At 36.6% G+C, this 19,783-nt stretch overlaps 1 protein-coding gene across 1 annotated transcript in view; it reads left to right on the top strand.

The window, feature by feature from the left end:
* Window positions 1–10,629: 10,629 nt before the first annotated feature.
* VPS54 (VPS54 subunit of GARP complex) overlaps window positions 10,630–19,783 on the top strand; it is a 41,458-nt gene continuing 32,304 nt past the window's right edge. The window contains exons 1-2 of the mRNA XM_039343012.1: window positions 10,630–11,212; window positions 12,898–13,009. The gene's annotated coding sequence lies outside the window, so the exon portion shown is untranslated. The remainder of the gene's footprint in view (window positions 11,213–12,897; window positions 13,010–19,783) is intronic.

Here is a 19,783-nt window from a genome sequence, read left to right as displayed (position 1 = left end):
CCTAGTAATCGCTTTAAACTCTTGAACTGATCTTCAGTTTTCTTTGAGCAATTCTGCCAATGCAATCAAAACCAGTAAAGTGCTTGTTTTTCCGTAGCCCACATTCTAGTTTTTAGCACAAGCTTTTTGTTTCAGTCCTAATAATAATTTTGAAAAAGCAAGGGTTTGAGTCATAATGCATGACTAGCTTTTAAGGTGTGGTTAGAAACTTCTGTCAAGTAGCTTTGCAAGCAGATTAGCAAAAATCCACCTGCGTTTAAATAAAAAAAAGAAAAAAATAAATTTCTGAGTTACTTAAAATGGTTTTTCATGAGAACACTTCAGAATATACATCAAAAGTTCAGTTATTTTAGCCCACATTTATTTTTTTAAGTGAATAATAAAAATAAAATTGGAAGCTTCTGGCCATGAGTACTGAGTAATCAATGGAAACCAAGATGAATATTTCTGGAGATTTTTCTTCCCCCTGTAAAAGATCAGCCATATTAAAATGTACTGCAAATAAAGGGGCAGAATCTCAACATATTGCACATCTATAGGAATAATTGACTAGAAAGGAGAAATTCTCTTCCATCATCACCACCCAACATTGGAAAAAGTAAAAAGGGCAATGTCATTGCTGGTATCCTGGAGATTTTTGAAATCCCCAGTATTAGATATATCTCCTATATGAATATGTTTAACAAGGAAATCAAGGAAAACATAGGAAGCAATAAGGAGAATGCAGTAAGGAGCATAAGAATATGAAAGGCTGGCCCAAATCAGGACAAGAAAGGAAGCCAAACCTGCAATCAAATATATCTCTTCCTATTTTGTACATCACTCAAATAATTTAAACCAACATTTTTTAAAAAAAAAATTACAACAAAAATAGTGAATTAATTAAAGGTGAATGACAACATGACAACAAGTGCAAGAAAAAGACACTGCAGAACAGTAGAATTTTGTCTCCGTGTGTAATCTTCAGTGAGAAAACCACAGGGCAAATACCTTGCTTGAATTGAATTTCAGGAAAAAAAATCTAAAGAATGAAGGTTCCCAACTACTATTTTGCAGTCGCTGGAGGCCCATCTGATTGCACCACTAAAATTCAATACCGTGGTTTTCCAATAAAAATCACTACTATTTCCAGTGCTGGATTTTTCTTAGTACTTTAATGAAAAAAATATGTTTACAATTATTTTTCTTCCACTTGCGCTTAATTATTTGGATTTTTTTTTCACCTGAGTCTTTCTATTTAACATCAAGGCTCTGCTTATTGGTGACTTCGACTAGGGCAGAAAAAAATTAAAAAGTGGCCCAACACTACAGAAAATTGTCCCTCTCTGTTCTAAGTCCTTGGAATAAAATCACATCATCATCATCATCATCATCATCATCTACTTGGCTTGAATAATATTTACCAAAAAAATTCTTAACTTTTATCTGAAATTGCTGTGTTCAACAACAGCAAAAATAAATTAGTCTACATTCTGGCTTTTGAATTACAAAAGAGTTTTATTATTTATTTATTTGGTGTTGGTTGGGTACATGTCTGAGCATTTCTAGTCTTGACTTGCAAGACAAATCAGTCAAGAGTTTAATGTATGTAGAATATATTCCTTACTTATAACTGATAATTAAGGGAAAGGCAAAATTCCATGTATTTTAAAATACAGTATTAGACTGCCATCTGCTGACATATATGAACATTGCTAGAGACCATGTATTTTGTCTTTCAGTTGAGTATTATGTTTTAAATGAAATATGGAGCTTTGATATATATATTCTTTATTAGAATATAAAAATGGCATGTGCAAGAGGTTGACATACATTATGAACCAGTTTTGGTTTTGATCTGATAATCTTGAGAGTTCTGTTGAAATCAAATGGTGTAATTTCACATAATTTTGACACAGGAAACACAAACTAGAGTGAAAAAGTTTCATTCATTTTGAATGAAATACCCTACCTGCATTGTTAAAAAGTTTGACATGATATCATCTAGGTTATTTTGGGTGTGACTGAAAGTATAAAATCCTTATGTTGGTGACAGTTACATGTTATGCTCTAGCAAATGGTTAAGACTGGAAGAACCAGTGATGACGTATGAGGAAAATGATGATTAAACATTCCAAAGGAATGAAATCCAGGGGGGAAATGTTATGCTACTAGATGACATAAATGTATGGAAGGGTAGGAACAAGATGAGACAGTGTAGTAAAAGTAATCAGGCATTTTTGAAGACCCCAAAATTAAGAGAATGATGACTGTTGATGTAGAGATTTAGTGATCTTTGGAAAGCTAGGCATAGGGAGCAATGGTGACATAAACAAAAGCTTACTTTAAGCCTGGCAATATTGAAAGTGTAAGGAATAAGCTTAGATTGACTCCTCCCTAATTCACTATAGCATAAGGTAAAAGGAGAGGACAATTCAGTCAGGCTTTCAAGTTTCTGTTTACTATCCTCTATATCACTAGTGTGATTCCAGTCAGATTTATAGCGTCTGTTTCATTTTCTTTCTTTCTTTTTTTGTTTATAACATTTTATTGGATTATAAAATAAAATACAAAAACAAATAGTAGGGTGCAGTGGGGAAGGAAAAGGGAAAGAGAAGTGAGGGGGAGAAAGGAAAAAGAAAAGAAAGAGCATTGACTTCCGACTTCCTCTGTTGCAGTAGAATAAAGCATTATCATCGAACCTCCACTTTTTACTACCCATTTCTATAACAACATATCAATCTAATAAGTAAACCACAAGATCAAAGTTTCATTTTTCTCCACCTCAAGCACAAAATCCAGAAGCAGTTTCCATGTGGAAACAAAAGTACTTATGTTCTTTTCTTTAATCAAAACAGTCAATTTAGCCATCTCTGCCAACTCCATCAACTTTTTCATCCATAGTAGGAATTGAAATGTCCTTCCATTTTTGTGCATACAATAGTCTTGCTGCTGTTGACATATATAAGATCAAAGTTCCAATTTTTTTTCTAAGTCTTCTTCCATTAAGCCCAGAAGGAAAATTTCTGGTTTCATCTTTATCTTTACTTTAAGAATTTTCTCTATTAAGATATGTATCCTACTCCAATATTTCTTTGCTTTATCGCATGTCCACCATAAATGAAAAAAGGTCCTTTCTTTACATTTACATTTCCAACATTCATTTGAAATACCTTTATACATTCTAGACAACTTATTTGGTGTTAAATACCAGCGATACATCATCTTATAAAAATTGTTTTAAGTTATAATTCACTGTAAATTTTAAGCTTTTTATCCATATATTCTTCCATTGTTCCAGCATCACATTATATCCAAAATTCCTTGCCCAAGTGAATCATAACAATGTTTTTACATGTTCACTTTCCAAATTCAATATCAATAACATTTTGTAAACCTTAGCAACAGATTTAGGGAGTCTTTTTTCTTGATCTGGACTATCATAGCAGGTATCAAACAAGGAGAGTTATACCAAATGAGATGTAGGACAAAAGGTGCTTAGCGGAATGATGAAGTGAAATAGGATGTTGATAAGAAAAAAAGGCATGCCGCAGAATCCTATGACAATGATAATCAAATAAAGCTACATTGTGCAAAACGTATGAAGAGAAAAAGATTATTGCAAAGAATATGATCAAGAAGAGCAAGGAGTTATTAAGATAAAGAAAATACAGAGTTATTTTGGTGGAAATAAAGCATTGTTCTGAAAGTCAGTACAGAAAAATAAATGAGCCTCTTGCAGACTGAAAGGAATTAAAAACAAAAGTGACGTCATTTTCAATGATATTTATGTAATAATAAGATGAAGAAAGGAAAAAAGGACCAAAGAAAGGAATTGAAATTAATCAAAATGAATGTTAGAAATTCAGTGTCCAAGAAAAAAAAAAGGATGATAAAGGAAGTAGTAAATACTATGAAAATGTTTTTTAAAAATATTAAGGAAATTATAGGTAGTGTAACTGCAGAAATGCTAAAATAAGAAGAGATATGACACATGAGCAATATTTGTTAAGTGCAGTGTATAGATTAGATTTTGTGCTATTAACTTTCATTGAGAAAAGCTTGAAGGGAAGAAAGAATGTTTATTTTAGATTTGTTGATTTAGAAGAAGCACATGATCAAGCAAAAGAGCTTGAATTATGAAATGTTTTACACAGATATGGAGTTGAAATGTGGTTGCTAAATCTGGTAAGAGTAGTATATGATTAAACTAAAGTGTCATGGTTCCGACAGAGGAAACTCTTCCAAAGAACTTCGAGGCATTGTTTACCTTAAAGAATCTTTTATTTGAAAAACAAAGTATCAGCACTACATAGTTAAAGCCAAAAAGTGAATTCCCCTCCCCTGTGCACAAAGTAGCAAAGCACAATTCCCTCTTCCAATTAACAGTCATAAATCATATTCCCCAATTAGCTTGATGCATGGGCTTTCTCCCTAGCTCTCCAGCGTGCCAAATCTTTATCAACTCTGGGTGCAATAACCTTGGATTCCCGTGGCTGAGTTATTATTGTTATGACTAACTAGACTCTCATCCACATCCCCCGCATCAACTAATTCTAAAAGTGAAAGAGAAAAGATGGCTACATTTCCATCTGTTGTCAAAGCAAGAACATCTGATGTTAGCAGCGTTGACATAAAGCATTCATGAGAATAAATGGAATATTTAGAAAATGGTTTAACAATGAGGCAGAAATAAAAATAAAAATGCATGGTGTTCTCTAGGTTGCTTAAGATATTTATGGATAAATGAGCAGGGAACATTTGTGATGATGATAGAAGTGTATTGCTTGGGAGCATGAATGAATGTGTACACTTGTATGCAGATGATGCCATGTTGGCTAAGAACACATGATTTTCAGGGAACATTTGAAAGACTAGAAGATGTAATTGAAAATTAGGGAAATGAAAGTATTGACTACCAAGATAACTGTATTAAACAGGGAAAAGTGAATGAATAATTACAATGTAGACATTTCACAGTCAAAGGCCTTTCCGGAAGGCCACTGCAGCTGAGAACCGAGACATAGATTGAATCCATACCTTGCAGAACTGAGCTATGGATTGAATCCATAGCTCAATTCTTGGCTACAGTGGCCTTCTGGAAAGGTCTCTGACTGCGAAATGCAGGCCTGGGGACACCACAGAAGAAGTGGGAGGGCAAGGAGAGGTAAGGTAAGTGGGTGTGGAGCTGCCCCAGGTGCCCCACCCCCATTCTAGTTTGATTTTTAGGTGTATGCCTCACCCCCAAACCAAGGCTTATTTTGGGGGCAGAGCTTATATTAGATCCACCCCCAAAAATCAAGCTAGGGCTTATTTTCGGGGTAGATTTTACTTTCGGGAAAACACAGAGAAACTTAAGCATATGTTGACTGCTACAGGAATGGTTACTTAAGAATTGCGGATATAAAATGAGAAGATATAAGGTTAAAAATGTAGGTGTGCTGAATAACATGAACTGGATACAAAAGTAAATGAACTGGATACAAAAGTAGGAAAGATGAAGTGCTTGATGATATAATGAGAGATGAATGGGTTGAGGAGAAGAGAAAGTAAGTCATGGCTGGATGGAATTGATGATATCCTTAAAAAAGAGAAAGGTAAGTGGTTGTGTTAAAGAACAAAGGAAATGTACAAAACCCATATAACTCCAAAGACTCACTAAGAGGAAAGTGATTTGTACTTGCTTTCCCAGCATGAGTGAAAGAATAAAGAGGCCAGGGAATTCAATCAAGGACTGTGGTAAGAGAGGTCTGGATAGAACACAAAGCCATCAACATGGCTAAAGCAGAAGCAAAGTGATTTAAACTGGCTCCATTTTCATCTAGTTTATACAGAAATTCAAGCAGCTTAAGGCTGCAATGCAGAGAAATTTATAGAGGATGATCTTGCGGTAAACTAATTTTAGCTGTGTTTCCTTTTCCTTATTTCATGCCTTTAATACCTTTGGCTCATTATTTCTTACTTGTTTTCTGTACTCTGCACTAAAAGGAAATAATATGTATGATGAGTACATATGTATGTAAGTATTGCAAAAGAAACAGCATTGAGATGTAGACATTACCTCTCCTCTTAATGGAGCAGGATTCAGTTACCTCACTTACATAAAGGGGAAAAATAAGACAATTTAAAAACTAGAACAAAAAATCCCATGTAGATAAAATACTCTGAAATACACATAGGAAATACCATATTATACACATCAGTTCAGTTGAAATCAGTGGGTTATACTTTCTCATAAGTGTATTTAACAATATAGTTTAATTCTATAAATCTGCTATTTGAAACAAATAATTTAAATGAAAGTTTTTGAGAATGTATTAATCCACTAACAGTTATGTAAGGTGTAATTAATCCTGTTGGTGTATTTTTGCTTGCTTCCTTTGAGAACATCCACCTTAATGTTGACTTTTATGCTTTTTATTTTCCAAAACCAATAAAATCAAAATATCTGTCAAATCATTACTTTGGCATTTCTTGTGGCAATGAGGATCATGCATAATCCCATTGTTAACATAGACAAAGACAAATCTAAACCTCTCATTTCAGAACTTCTAATAGATTACACCTGCTACAATACTTTTTAATGCCCTTACCACTATCACACACAAACCAAATTAGGCCATATGAAAATTGCTAGGGAACATGTTTTGTTCTGTATATCGAAGAGTATAGTTAACTGTTGTTTTAATAATAATTTTTTTCAACGACAATATGAAATTATGTAAGTCACGGACTTCAGACCAGAGTATTAAGAAGAGAACCGTTAATTTTTTCTTCTTTTAGAAAAATAGTAAGAATTCTTATTAATAGTTGAAATTCACAAGCTCTAAATCAGGAAATTGTTAATCCAACCACAATCCTTGACTGAATTTCTGTGCTTCTTTATCCCTCCTGCTTATATTGGGAAAACGAGTACAAATCACTTTCCTTTTGGCAAGTCTTTGGGGACGTGTGGTTTCATTTATAGACCTTTTGCATGACGTCATCTTTGTTGACTCCTTAACTTTTGGTCAAAATGATTTTTATCTAAGTTGCCAGAAAAATAGATAAAACGGATGTTCTTAATTGTCCAACAATCTGAGTTTGGGTCACCTGCATGGAACCCGTGGTCTGACAAGTAGTATAGTCAATTCTAATCATGAAGCCACTAGGAGTTGAGCTTAACTTGAAAGTTCCACTTTACTTTGTTACTTTTATTCAGCTATCATGCTCAACCGTAATCAACATCTAAAAACTATGTCTCAGATTGCTCTACAGTGGTTATATAATAGGGAAAAAACATGTTTTCTGCTGCTCAGTATTAGCAATCTGATCTAAGCAGGTATTTCACAGTCATAATCAGAAGATGTAAAAACAAGATGTCTTGCAAAAGCTTAAATAAAAGGAAATAGATCTATAAGTATTTTTTTTACCCAATTGCTCTCAAACCAAGGAAATAAGTACAAAATATCTGTCACAATTTTCAAACTAAAAGCTTAATGCCATCAGTTTATCCTTTATATGGGACATTAATTTCTATCCTATTGTACAGTACAAGTTGTATACAACTTGCCATTTATGGTCAACTGGAATATCAATTGTAATGCTACAATTGACAAGAGATCCTCTTTTTATGTCATTGATTAACAATAGAACGTACTTTTTCTTGATCCTAAGCAATATCAGCTGTTTTTCTGTTCCATTCACTGTTCAAAATACCAGACTGCACAATTATTGTATTCATATTAAACTAATAAATTGCATGTTTTTCTGATGACTGAAATGCATTAACTTTGTTTAAAAAAAATGAAAACATACAGAAAAACAGAAAAGAACTATTTGGGTTTTAAATGGTTGTTTCTGAAAACATGTTATTACAAGTAGTATTCAGTTAATGATTCAACAACTGTTAAAACTTGTAATAGAGCTGAATGAGTGGCATCAACAAGCAGTCATCAGAGTTCTGGCCATCAGTATCCTGTGATCATGTGACTGCCATTTGTGACATTTGCAGACTTCCAACAAGCAGTCAATGGGAAAGCTGGCAGGAAATTACAAATAATGACCTGTGACATCTTCGGTTAACAATCCACGGAGATTCACTCAATCATCTCAATTGGGAATTGCCAAGGCTAAGAAGCATGTTCATGTGACATTTGCTTTAGAACCCAATTACTTAGTGGTGACTATTCTGGTCCCAACTACTGTTATTAACTGACTTTAACTGTTTAAATCATAATTAAAATCAAATTATTGATTTATGAATACCACTGAATATAAAGATTTTTCCTTGTCAGAGTTAGGCAATCACAAATCCCATATTGCACGTCCAGAAAACGTATAACCAAATTTGACAAAAAACCCCACAAAGATCCAATGGTTCAGCAGTATTTAGTCTTAGTAAGCCAAGTCCTTCTACAGTTACATCACTGCTGCATCACAGCAATCCCTAATGCTGAAAATAAAAAAATAAGAGTAATCCCCTACCATCACAAGATTACCTAATGTGAAGATAATCCTCTTGAAGTCCCTTATTTATAGATTAGTTCAATATATTTGGTTGAAAGAAAATCTAATGTATTTCATTGAAACTTATCTTCTTTCACATATGCAGCATTGCATCCCTGAGTAACAGGTAATAATATACATATTTCTAGTAATCTTTGATTATACCTTTAATAAACTGATTTTGAAATTGCAACATAAAATCTTATTTAAAGTTCAACCAGGAAAATATGAGTAGAAGCCATCTACCCATTTTTGCAAGTCAATATTCTGATTTCTACTCCACAGTACTCAGATGAGATCTTTGTTGATTAGGTCTTGATACATTTTTGTTGCCATCTGGTTAATCAAATAATTTGTTTGCAGTGTGCCAGATGGTAAGATCATAACCAATGTAGTCAATCTAAGCACATTCAGTAACAAGTCACAACATTAACCCATATTTCATAATCAGTGGAGGATGGAGCCAAGCTGGCAAGACTAAGCATGTGAAAAGACTTGGTACTTGCTTTGATATATATTTTACTGCACAGTTTAATTGGCCACATGTAATATTTGTGAGTTATCATTTCAGAATTCTAATTCAAGCCACCTTAAAATAATTTGATATTGTTTATTTTTTAAAACAGTGCTTTCCAAACCTGGGTAACTCCATTACCCAATCACAACATGAACATTTAAATTGACTTAGAAGTATTTTATCCTGTGGAGTAAAAAGGCCTTTCTGATAAGTGGTTTGGAGTAATGAAAGAAAAAAAATCGGAACACTATTCTAAAACACATCCCCAAGTATTTTTGTTAATTGCAGAAGATGGCATTTTGGTAAAACGAAATCATTGCTTGGTGGTAAACAACCCTTTTAACTTCCTTAGTTTTGTTTTGCGTGTTTGCGTTTGTGTGTGTGTGTTTGTCTGAAAAGAATTTAAAGATGGCAATACTAATTTTAGTACTATGTCTATACTGTTGTTTCTGGAATCTTAAACACTTTATTACTATTTTATACACATACATATACGAGGCAGAACCACAATTTTATATTTATTGTATATTATTTAATAAATAAACATGTTCTTTTCCAAATACACTGGCAATTTCTGAGTTGCATAAATAGTAGGTGCTTACTGTGCTTTCAATTTAAAGTATTTTAATTCATTTGTGCAATTATGTCCAAGCAGAAATGGAGTGTTACTTTACTGTACTTTAAGAACACTTCTGTGGAGCCAGTGAAGGAGGAAGCGTAAACTACAAGAAGGAAGCAGAGTGGGGAGTAGAAATAAACAACCCAACCCAATGATTTTTTTAAAAAAACAAATTCAATTGATTTGAATAGAATTCTTATCAGGTCACAAAAGGTGATCACATGACTTTGGGACACAGCAACTGTCATACAGTGCATTCAGAAAGTATTCAGACCTGCTTCACTTTTGTCAATTTTTTTATGCCAATGTGATATTTCATTTTTTTCTTTTTAATAAATGTACATACATTTCTAAAATTCTGTTTGTCATTATGGGGTACTGAGTGTAGATTAAGGATCAAAAAAAGAATTTCAACAACTGTAGAATCAGGCTGCAGCATAACAAAATTGACAAAAGTGAAGGGGGTCTGAATACTTTCTGAATGGACTGTAAATACTCCCAAGAGGCCAAATTTTGATCACATGACCATGGGGATGCTACAAAGGTCATACAAATGGAAAAATCCTAAGTCACTTTTTCAGTGCTGTTGTTAAGTTCGAATGGTCATTAAACAAATAGGTTGAGGATTGCCTGTACTGTTGCCTTTGAAAACTGCAAAGAAAGACAATGTAGTTAGTCCACAGGACAGCCCCTGGTTACATTACAGTTGGGCCCACCGAGCATGTTCCTCTGAATCTTGAACTATTGCACTGCCAATAGAAATCAGTATATTTTGGGCCCAATTCAAAGTGGGAGACTAGGTTTGAATAGAAAGCCTTTCCCTCGGAAGACGAAGTAGAGTAAGGTGGCTCCACGAGGGTGGGCCATCGAGGTTGTGACGTTAGTCTTTCCCTAGACTAGAGAGAAAACAATGCTCTTCCACTTAAGGGAGGTAGGGAGGGCAGGATTTCCTCAGGCCGAACCACGGAGTAGCAGCAAAACCGTGGCGGGCTCATTCCTCGCTCTGGGAGAAAAGAGCTTCGGTGAGAAAGGAAGGGCAAGCGCGGTTAGGGCCGGCTTTGGAGAGCGTCCCATCTCTGGCCGCCATCCTGGCCTCCTCCGTAGCTACGGAGGATCTCAAGTGAATGCGGGAGGAAAGAGAGAGGGAAAGGGCGCGGAGCCGCAGCCACAGCTCGGCGGCGGCACCGGAGTTGTACGGCTCCTCCTCCTCCTCCCAGTCACGGCTGCGACGAGAGGCGGCGCTTGCCTGCGGTCGGCGAAGTCGTTGCTCTGTCGCCGGCCGAGTGGCTCGGCCCAGAGTCGCCCATGGTCGCGACGTGTCGCTTTGGAGGCGCCGGGAATTACGCTAGGCCGCGTCCGCTGCTTCGGCCTTTCCCGCCGCTCCGACCGCGACACCTGCAGCCACCCGGCGTTGCTGCTGGGCGGAAATCCCGCCGGTCCCTCGGGGAATTCCAGACCGAGAAGGACGAAGAGCGCCGGCGGCTGCTGCTGCTGTTGCTGCTGCCGCCGCCGCCGCTGCTTCTTCGTGCTGTTCCCTTAACACTCGGTCAGATCCCCCCCTGCTAATACCGGGGAGAGGCGGAGAAAGAGCGCAGCAAAACCTCGCTAAGGTAGGCCGGGTTCGGACGTCCCCTTAGAGGCAGAGGATGGTAAATTGCAGGGGCGCGTCTCCCCCACCCTCCGCTTTTCCCGCATTTCCTTGGTGCGGTTTGCAGAGGACGGGCTTTCCTTCCCAGGCATCAGACTGCGTTTACTGGAGCCCTCCCGTCATTTGGAGAAACAGATATAATAACCCTGTCTTCCCCCCCCCCAATACTTCTTCCTCTGTGCGCCCCCAAGATAACCTCTTCTCAAAGAGGTGACTTCTCAAATCCCAACTGTGAGGGGGGAAAAGGACTGGGTGTCTTTTTCCGTCTCCATCTCTTAATCCCACGAAGATTAGGAATCCCACTTGTCCCTGTTCTGTTTCTCTCCCTCTCCTCTCCTTTCAATTGAAGATTATGTCCTGCCAATTTCAGGAAGATGACTTTACTGGAGCAAGAGGAATATGCTCTGGTTCTTAATCTCGAGGAAACAATTGATAATCTTCACCCCCTATATGGGTATACATAAAAGGACAGAAGCTGCTTTCAGGCCAGAGAAAGTCAGGTCTGCACTGTATCTTCTTTGTCCCGTCAGAGGCACCCCTTTGCCCAGCTAAGTTTTTTAAAAGGAAAAGAATAACACATTTTGTATAGTGTCTTCTTTTTAGAATATGACACGGTTCACAAGGGAAGACACTTGTAAAAATGGATTCACTCCACATTACCCCCTTAGCCCACTAGGGCTACCTATTCAAGCTATTAGCTCAGAATTACTGTTAAATGTTTTCCTATGAGGTATAAGCCTGGCAGTATATTTAAAGGAGATGTATGTTTCACAAAATTAATTAACACAATTTAGGGCATAAGCATTTACTTTAACTTTTATCCAAATATAATGATAAAGGGTGTCCTTTACTATAGGGAGTATGATTGAAAGAAAAAAAATGCAAAATAGAAAGAGTGATAATTATATTGGTTTAAATAGGTCTGAATTAATTACAGTTACCTTACACTAATTTATAAAATAATACTGATTGATGCATTGACTTTCATAAATTTGATTAACTTTTTAAAAAAGCTTTTTGTTGCTTCTGGATCAGTGGCAAAATTAAGTCATACTGAGTGACATTACATGCAGAATTTTTCTTAGCTGTCAAATAGCATCACAGATTTTTTTTTCTAATGGATTTACTTTCTGATATATGTCAAAGTCATGGGGAATGGAATGGTAATATTTGTAGATTGTCTTGGAAGGGAAACTGGCATCCTTTAGAAATATCCTAGATGTAAACATACAGTATATTCCTGCATTGTGTTTTAAATGCAAGTTATGTGACAGGTGCTCATGTTTCATCCCTCTTATGAGAACTACGGTTAAAAACTGCCATGGACAAATCATTTAAATTAAAATGATTTATTTTCAGGATTTTACTTCCTTATCTTGGTATGTATCATGAATGGTTTTACAATAAAATTCTTAATTATATTTTAAGAAACCGTGAGATATCTATAGGTACAACGGAACTGCATACATTACACAGACCTTGAAGTAACCATCCTGCCTTATCAAAAGGGAAAAGTTTAGTTTAACAAGTTACAAGAAACGATATTATATGCAGTCTTTGAATTATATCTTTGCTTTTTAAATTAGTATTTTAAATTTGGAATTAATAATTTGATACTTTTTTTCTATCTATGTTTTTTTTGTTTAGAACTTGAAAAACAGTCATGTATATTATAGTCTCGTGATTTTTTTTAACAAATGAAACTGGAAGAGATATGAGGTCTGCCTTACTGGAATCTTCTTGGAATACTGTTGTTAAGGTATGCAAATTAAGTGGTTGTTATTCTTTTTCATTTGTCAAGTACTTACAGATTGTGGTCAGTATTTTCTCATATCCAGTAGATATTAATAATGTGCTAAAACTGTGTATACTTAAAATAAAATGTACAAACACAAGTTTAAATAACTTCCTGACTTAATCTTTATTTTTATCTTCAAGGGTAATTTCCTCTTTGATCATAAATGAGCATCTCTTGAACTAGACAGCCATAAATGTCACAAATTCCAAAGTATTCCATACAGTTATACATTTTTAGAGTTGATCTTTTTAGTAACTAATTATTTTTAATAAAGTAGAAGATATGTATATGAAAAATACTATGACTTAAGCTAATTGTTATGATAAATGCCTAGAAACCCAAGTTATTTAACTAAATGAAGATGAAAACAATCAGAATTGTTTCTTTATCACATAGAAAGTTAAAGCATTGTAAATTACATAATAATACATAGATATAATCTAAAACAATGGTCCCCAATCTCTGGGCTGGAGCCCACTACTGGGCTGTGGCCTATTTGCAATTGGGCAGTGTGAGCAGTGGGCCGGTGCACACATGCGCTCGTGCAAGTCGAGCTGCACATATGCACATGCGCACTGGCCCACCACTGAACCAGCCCTGTTCTCCTCTTCCCCTGTAGCCGAGCCACAAAGTGTGGGGACCGCTGATCTAAAATACCACACAATATATAGCTTCTCACATAGCAATAACCTTCTATTACCTCCTTTAAAAAAAAAATTCCCTCCAATTAAAGTATTTCTTCTAACTTGTTTGTTCAAGTACAATCATCTTCATTAATATCAATGGTTAAGAAAAATTCGTAAAACTGATGGAAAAAAAATATTTTTCTCTTGGGAAATTAACAAAGGTGCCCAAAGAATAACAAAAAACTATTTAGAATAGGCATGTCAAACTGCTGGCCCGCGGGCCGGATGTGTCACACCGAAACAGCGCCTACCCCATTGCCGGCAATGGGGGAAAAGGTCATGATACGTTGTGCGATGTCACATGGCATTGTGAGTTTGACATGCCTGATTTAGAAAGTAGCAGATTTGAGTTGAACATTGAAATACTTCAACAAATACACAGTCAGCACTTTTCATATGAAACACTGCAGCAAAAACATTAGATCTTTCCAAAGTGAAAAAGAGGTTTGAAACAGGGAAGAAAGGATTAGTTGCCATTGTCATTTACATACAAGGTTGTAAAGTGCATCATATAGGTACAGAGCCAAAAATGGGAGGAAATGACCAAATACCAGAACTGAGCAATTAGGGACTGATAAAATCCTATTGCCTCAATATATGTGGACTAAATAAATTGGAGGGAGGTTAGTTAAGGTAGGATGACCAACTTTTTCAATCTAGGACATAAACTCTTCCTCCATCTTCATTTGCAGAGGGCTAAGAGACAGAGATCCAAATTCATATGCTTTCTAAAAAAAAGATGCCTTGATTAATGGTACTGAAAGTTGCCTTGTAAATGTAGAGCAGTTGCCAAGCATTCAAATTGCAATCATGTGACCATAGGTATGTTGCGATGGTTGTAATTTTGAGGATGGGTCATAAGTCACTTTTTCTGAGGCCACTGTAACTTTGAACCATCATTAAATGAACAATCATAAGTTGAAGGCTACCTGTTTACCCTGCCTATGTAATAGGTTGGGTAGAGAGATGGCTACTGGTTCAAAGTAATCCATCCTCAAAGTAAGTAAGTACACAAAATACTGAAATGTTTTCAGATATTGTCAATCTTGTAATAATTGATTTATTACTAAATGTAGAGCCTATCTTTCTACTATAAGTGATATTCAAAGCATCTTTCAGTATATTAAAGTGCAAACTGAAATTATGAATGAACATAAAAAGTAAGATAAAGAGGAAACAAATATCCACAATTTAAAATCTCTTCAAACAAATACCTTAAAAGCCAAATTCCTGTTTGAATTATTTTTTTTCCTTTTGCTTACTAGTAGATAGACAGTACACACACACACATAATCCAACAGGGATGAGAAAGAAGTGTCTCTATTAACAATTTTAAAAATCTCACATGGTCATATAGGAAAATAGGGTTTTTCAGTAGCCTACTTCAAAGAAGCGTCAGATTTTATAGATGGACTAGAATAGAGCTGGAAAGGATCTTGGAGGTCTTCTAGTCCAGCCCCCTGCTAAAGCAGAAGGACCTATATCATCTCAGACAAGTGACCGTCTAGCCTCTTCTTAAAAATCTCCTGTGATGGAGCACCCACGATTTCTGGAGGCAAGCTGTTCCACTGGTTAATTGTCTTCACTGTCAGGAAGTTTCTCCTTAATTCCAGGTTGCTTCTCTCTTTGATCAGTTTCCAACCATTATTTCTCATCCTTCCCTCTGGTGCTCTGGTGAATAGCGTGACCCCCTCTTCTTGGTGGCAGCCCCTCAAATACTGGAATATTGCTATTATGTCTCCCCTATTTCTTCATTTCTTTAAACTAGCCAAATCCAAGTCCTGCAGCCGTTTTTCATATGTTTTAGTCTCCAGGCCTTTATTCATCTTAGTTGCTCTTCTCTGAATGTTTTCCAAACTCTCAACATCTTTTTTGTGATATGATGACCAAAATTGGCTGCAGTATTTCAGGTGTGGTCTTACTAAGGTTTTATTAAGCAGTACTAATACTTTGCGTGATCTTGATTCTATGCCTCTGTTTATATAACCCAGGATTGTATTAGCTTTTTTGGCTGATGCTACACACTGCTGGGTCATAGTCAAGTGATCGTCCATTAGGACTCCAAGGTCCCTCTCACAGTTGCTGTTTTTAAGCCAGGTCTCACCTAATCTGTACTTGTACCTTTGATTTTTCCTGCCTAAATGTAAAAGTTTGCTTTTCTCCACATTGAAACTCATTTTGTTGGATAGGGCCCATTATTCAAGTTTGTCAAGATCTTTTTGGATCCTGAGTTTGTCTTCTGGGGTGTTGGCTATTCCTGCCAGTTAGGTATCATCTACAAATTTGATGAGTTCCCCTTCAATTCCCTCATCTAAGTCATTGATGAAGATATTGACGAGTACTGGGCCTAAGACGGAACCTTGTGGTACCCTGCTACTTACTTCTCTCCATGTGGATGTAGTGCCATTGAGGACTACTCGTTGAGTACAATTTGCCAGCCAGCTACAGATCCATCTAGTGGTGATGTTGTCTATTCCACCTTTTTCTAGCTTACCAAGGAGTAAGTTGTGGTCTACTTTATCAAATGCCTTACTGAAATCTAAGTATACTACATCCACAGCATTTTGCTGGTCTACTAGTTAGTCACTTTATGAAAGAATGAAATAAGATTGGTTTGGCATGTTCTGTTTTTAACAAACCTGTGCTGGCTACTAGTTATAAATTCGTTTGCTTCTAGTTGTTCGCAGATCTGTTTTTTGATTATCTTTTCTAGGATCTTCCCAGGTATTGATGTTAAACTGATTGGTCTGTAGTTTCCTGGGTTCATTTTTTTTCCCTTTCTTGAAGATGGGAACCACATCAGCCCTTTTCCAATCCTCAAGTACTTCCCTGGTGCTTCAGGATTTATGAAAGATGTGGTACAGTGGTTCTGAGATAACATCTGCCAGCTCCTTCAAAACTGTCAGGTCCCGGTGATTTATATTCGTCAAGGTTGGATAGGTGTTATCTTACCATTTTCTTGCTTATTTTAATTTTTGTTTCTCATTTGTCTTTTGCAGTGATTTTTTTGGGGGGTATATTGGGCTATAGCAGTGGTGGCGAACCTATGGCATGGGTGCCAGAGGCGGCACTCAGAGCCCTCTCTGTGGGCACGCACGCCGTCGCCCCAGTCTTAGGCCTTCAGCTGGGTTTTATAAAACCTTTTCACTTTAGGCCTCTGCCGCCGTATGCAAAAAAAAAAAAGGTTCAATCAGTCAATTTCAACTCGCGGGAAAAGAAAAGATCTTGCAAAGTTGGAATTGATTGATTGAACTTTTTAGTCCCACCCAGTTTGCCGTTACCACCATAGCCACGGCCACCCAATGGACCACGCCCACCCAATGGGCGACACCCACCCGGCACTCAACGATGCATAAGTGGGTTTTGGATTGCAGTTTGGGCACTCAGTCTCTAAAAGGTTCGCCATCACTGGGCTATAGTTTCTTTTTGTGTGAAGACTGATGCAAAGTATGAGTTAAGCAACTCTGCTTTCTCCCTGTTGCCTGTTATTTCCTTGCCATCTTCTCTCTTTAGTGGACCTACAGTTTCCTTTACTTTTTTCTTGTTGTTAATATGTTAGACTTTGAATTGACTAAAAAAGGACCAATTGCCAGTGAAATTGTTGTAACCTAAAAGTCACATTCTCTGACAAATAGCAGAATAGTCTGCTACCTGCCCTGTAATCTGCCCTTTTGGCTGATCAATGATAGTTTTGCTTTCTCTGGATCAATGTAGCTCTTGTTTGCTCTTATCTAACCCCTTATCAACATGTGATAATTAAACTTAGAATTTTACTTTGTTTAGACTGCAAGGAACAGAATTAGATATCATTAACAATTGATTTTGAGAAAGCCAGACGGACAATGCACATCTTGTATATGGGCTTCATTGTGAGTTGCTTGGGATATAATTAAAAGGTTGGGTTGTGAGCTATTTAGCTTTAGCTTAGTTATTTAAAAGTCTGTTTATTCCTACTAAAAGTGCCTGGCCCATAAAGAAAGCTATGGTTATTAAACTAATTCAGTAATTACCTACAAACAGTATGCATGCATGTATTTCTGAAATGCTGCTCAATATATGCTACTCAATTTCAGAAAGGCCCTGAATTGATTGCAAAAAGTAAAATTAAAATAATTAAGGGGGGGGGAGAAAAGCAAACATTCAATATGAATGTTTATTTCCTAGTCACACTGTCCTAGCAGCACACTCTAGATCAGTGTTTCTCAACCTTGACCATTTTAAGGCATGTGGACTTCAACTCCCAGAATTCCACAGCCAGCAATGCTGGCTGTGGAATTCTGGGAGTTGAAGTCCACATGCCTTAAAATGGTCAAGGTTGAGAAACACTGCTCTAGATAGGGCTTGATAGCTTTCCTCAGTGCCAGTTAAATTGGTGCTGACCTAAAATGAATTCTTCCAAAGAAGAATTGCTGTACTGTACTGTGAAATTATTCTGTTCCTTAAAGTGCGTATGATTCTGAAGCTAATGCTTTTCCGGTAAGAGTAAACAAATACAGGTAGTTCTTGACCTAACCATTTGTTTAATGACCATTCAAAGTTACAAAGGCACTGAAAAAGTGATGTTTTTCATACTTGCAACCTTTGCAGCATCCTCATGGTCATGTGATCAAAATTCTGGCATGCGTTTATGACAGTTGCACATTTTGACAAGCAAAGTCAATGGAGAAGCCAGAGTCACTTAATAAACATGTTCCTAACTTAACTGTAGTAATTTGCTTAAAACTGTGGTTAAAAAAAGTTATAAAGTGGGCAAAATTCACCTAACTGTCTTGCTTTAGCAACAGAAATTTTGGGCCCAGTTGTGGTCGTTAAGTGTAAGGACTACCTGTACAAGATTTTTTTCTATTGATTTTTAGCATGATGGATTTTGGATTTTTCTGGCTTTCAGGCCTAGTTTTTAGAAAATGTGGATATTGCATCTCTTGATGCAATTTATTTTTCTTAGAACTGGTGCTTTTGAAAGAATAGTTTGTATGATTGTTTTTCTAATATGTGAACCAGCTATTATCTTGACAGATGCAGTGGCTTATTGAAGTTAATTATCCATCAGATTCTAAATTATTGCTGCACACAAATAGCTGTTAGCAATGAATAATTTAGTGTAGCTTCATTTTGCAGTGCATTTCGGAGGCCCTTTTCTCTTGAAGGCAGTGAGGTGATGTCCAAGCATTTATATTTATTATTCCATTTTGTATCTCCCTTGTTGGACCTTTGGTAAGAAAAGAATGAGGAAAGAGAATGAAAAAGTTGCACTATAAAGTATTTTATTTCACCAGAATTCCTTCTGAGATTGTATTCTACTTGTCTTTTCCTGTATTTTGATTTGCATCAAACGGAGCCACATCTGCTTGCGTTATTGATTGGCTGGCAGAACCAGAGACTAACTAAAGGCAGTCTTCATCAGAGTATCTGTTCAAGGGCAGTGTCCAAAGAAAGTCCACAGATCAAAGCATGTGGACTATGGGACAGACAGGATAGTTTTGAGATTAGGTCTGGGCACAGTCAGAAATTACCCAAGCTCAGGTTCAGTTAATTAGAGAGGCTCTTGCAAAACTCCTATTTAGGAGAAAGATATTAGTCATGAGTACAACTTTACGCGCAAGGAACCTTTGCTTCTTTATACTACTTCTGCTGCTAATGGTGGATTCAGCCTGCACTTTGATTGTGAGCCTTATGGTCAGCTTCAGATTTCTTAGACAGAGGAGCTTCTCAGAGAAGTTCCACATTTTCTAAAGAGGAATAGTTACAAGTGGGAGTTCTTTCCCTCAGATCTGTTCTGTAAACTGAAGGGAAAGAAAGGTAACTAAAATGCAAGGGAAGGGAATATAACTTGTGATAAGGAAGGGTATGAAATGATGGACCGAATTAAATTAGCAAAACAAAAAGATGCAAGAGGCGAAGTTCATTTTAAAAAAATAGGACTGAGGCTGAGAATAGAGTTTGAAGTTACTTTCAGGTAACTTGGAGAAAAAGATATTATTGGAGATTTAGGAAAACACTCTTAGCAGATTATTCCATCCCAACTATTCGTTGTCATTCCTTTTCTCTC

The sequence above is a fragment of the Crotalus tigris genome, unplaced genomic scaffold, assembly GCF_016545835.1.
Source record: "Crotalus tigris isolate CLP2741 ecotype Arizona unplaced genomic scaffold, ASM1654583v1 scf7180000017831.1706817, whole genome shotgun sequence".
NCBI lineage: Eukaryota > Metazoa > Chordata > Lepidosauria > Squamata > Viperidae > Crotalus > Crotalus tigris.
The sequence above is the reverse complement of the archived record's forward strand: the minus strand, read 5'-3'. Positions and strand labels throughout refer to the sequence as shown.